The sequence below is a fragment of the Lolium perenne genome, chromosome 7 (assembly GCF_019359855.2).
Source record: "Lolium perenne isolate Kyuss_39 chromosome 7, Kyuss_2.0, whole genome shotgun sequence".
Classification (NCBI taxonomy): Eukaryota; Viridiplantae; Streptophyta; class Magnoliopsida; order Poales; family Poaceae; genus Lolium; species Lolium perenne.
The window spans coordinates 126072410-126075177 of NC_067250.2; positions in this window are offsets into that span (position 1 = coordinate 126072410).

The following is a 2768-nucleotide window of genomic DNA, read 5'->3' on the forward strand; positions in this document are numbered from 1 at the left end:
CCAGGAGGCGGGAGACCGGCGAGGGCAGCTCGGAGTACTTCTCCATGGAGGACCACCTGGCGTCCATGGCTGCCCGCATCGAGCCCGTCACCAAGCTCGGCTGGGAGCTCCGGAAGGCGGCTGAAGAGCTGGTGCCCCTGCTGTGGCCTGAAGAGGCAGCGCCGCAAGATATCTCCGGCCTCATCTCCGCGATGGAGCGGGCGCCGGACCGCTTCTTCGACTGGAAGGAGTCGGCCACGCGCGCCGGTGCCGACATGGCGCTGTCCTTCGTCCTCTCCTGGTACAACGAGGTGGACCTGGGGCAGCTTGAGTTCCGGCGAGCCGGCGTGGAGGACAAGCTCCCGGCTGAGCTCAAGGCCGCCCGCCTTGCTCGAGCCAGCACCAGCGCCGGCTTCGTCGACAAGGCCCTCTTCGTCGCGGACCCGAACCCTCCTCCATCCGATGAAGAATACATGGATGATGAGGAGGCGGAAGACGTGCCTGAGGACGACCCGGCAGCCGGCTCCGCTGATGCCCCTCCGGCTTAGATTTCCTGCTTTTCAGTTGTTCTTTTGCCAAGACAGTTTATTAAATCCCCGGGATGCCGGGTGCAGATGTAAGACAATATTATCGCCTTTTAATTATGTCACACTTTAATGTGTTTGTTAATCAATTGTGTACCGAGTTGCTTTCTTTCGACTCGTTCGCTTTTTCCCATCCACCCCACTCTTTGGCTGTGCCCTTGCCGGTCATACGTCCGACTTGCGATCCATCGCCGGATCAAGAGCGGGCCGCTGGGTGAGGCCGACAGTATTTCAGTCGAACGAGCTGAATTCGGCAATCCGGCACTTTTATGAAAAGTTGCAAGTCAACTCGCTTTTACTCTTTCCCTTAGTCGTTTTTCGCGTGCCGGCTCCCTAGGCCTTACTCCCGCCAGCCGGACAGCCGGGTTGCGGTCTGTAGCTGGATCGGAAGCCGGCTGTCGGAAACCGGATCACGTTACTGAGCCGGCCGCGTGAGAGGGTTCAAGCCAATTGGCGAAACAAGGTAAAGTACGCGAAAAACTTGTCGGAAACAGCGCTCTTGGCGCAAGCTTTTTCATAACTCCCAAAGGGGATACAAGGTATACTTACATTCCTGCTCTCATGTGTAAAATGGGCGGAGTAACCTGACATTCCAGGGACGTTTAGTCTCCTCGTCAGCCTTGTCCGGCTTGTTTTTCTTAGCCTCTTGGGCATCTATGAGATAGTAGGAATCATTGCCTACTGCCTTGCTCACGATGAAGGGACCCTCCCATGGGGATGATAGTTTATGCTGTCCGGCTGTCCTCTGGATCAGCCGGAGCACTAGGTCTCCCTCTCGGAATGCTAAGGGCTGGACCTTCCGGCTGTGATAGCGTCGGAGGCTTTGCTGGTAGATAGTAGATCTAGACTCAGCCAGCAGCCGGGCCTCTTCGACCAGGTCAACTCCATCTTCGCGAGCTTCTTTGGCTTCGGCTTCTGTGTAGAGCTTGATCCTTGGCGCGTCATGCTCGATATCAGTCGGCAAGACGGCTTCGGCCCCGTATACGAGGAAAAATGGTGTGAAGCCGACTGAGCGGTTTGTCGTTGTGCGCAGGCTCCACAGCACATTGGGCAGTTCTTCAATCCAGCAGCCGGCTGCTCGCTCGAGCGGCTCCACCAGCCGGGGCCGGATGCCGGCTAGGACTAAGCCGTTAGCCTTTTCCACTTGTCCGTTGGACTCTGGGTGTGCCACAGAAGATAGGGCCATCCGGATCCCCAATTCCCCGCAATAGCGGGAGAAGATGCCTTGGGAGAAGTTGGTGCCGTTGTCGGTGATGATGGTGTGGGGGTAGCCGAATCTCACAATGATTTCCTTGAGGAATGTGACGGCTGTGGACCCGTCCAGTTTCTTGATTGGCTTGGCTTCGATCCACTTGGTGAATTTGTCAATCATCACCAAGAGGTGTGTCATGCCGCCTCGCGCTGTTCTGAATGGGCCTACCATATCCAAGCCCCATACGGCAAATGGCCATGTGATGGGGATGGTTTTCAAGGCGGAAGCCGGCTGGTGTCTTTGCTTTGCGAAGCGCCGACAGCCGTTGCACTTCTTCACCAAATCTTCATGCGTCTCGAGCGCAATCGGCGATAAAAACCGTGCCGGAATGCTTTGGCCACTATGGCTCTGGATGAGGCGTGATGTCCGCACTCTCCTTGATGGATTTCCCGTAGGAGTTCAATCCCTTCAGCCGGCTCGACGCACCGCTGGAACACCCCACTTACGCTGCGTTTGTACAGCTGGTGGTTGATGATGGTATAGGCCTTGGCCCTTCTCTCAATCTGCCTGGCCTGGACTCTATCATCAGGCAGCACACCGTCGGTGAGGTAGGAGAGGAATTCTTGTGCCCATGAAGGTACGCATCTTATCTCGAATACGCTGACCAACAGGGCCTCCTGCGTGGGAGCTTCCGGATTCGACTGCATGGTCGCCGGGTTCGGCTTGCTAGCGGCAGGTTCGGCTTGCTAGCCCCCGAGTTTGGCGATGAAGCCCCCGGGTTGGACTGAGAAGTCCCGGGTTCGGCATGCTAGCCGGCGGGTTTGGCTTGTTAGCCCCGACTTGGGCGATGAAGCCCCCGGGTTGGACTGAGAAGTCCCCGGGTTCGGCATGCTAGCCGGCGGGTTTGGCTTGTTAGCCCCCGGGTCAGCCGGCACGAATATTGAATCCGAGTCCGGTGACGGTATGATGGACGGCTTCTTGAGAACCGCCAAGGCGACACCCGGCGGAATGGC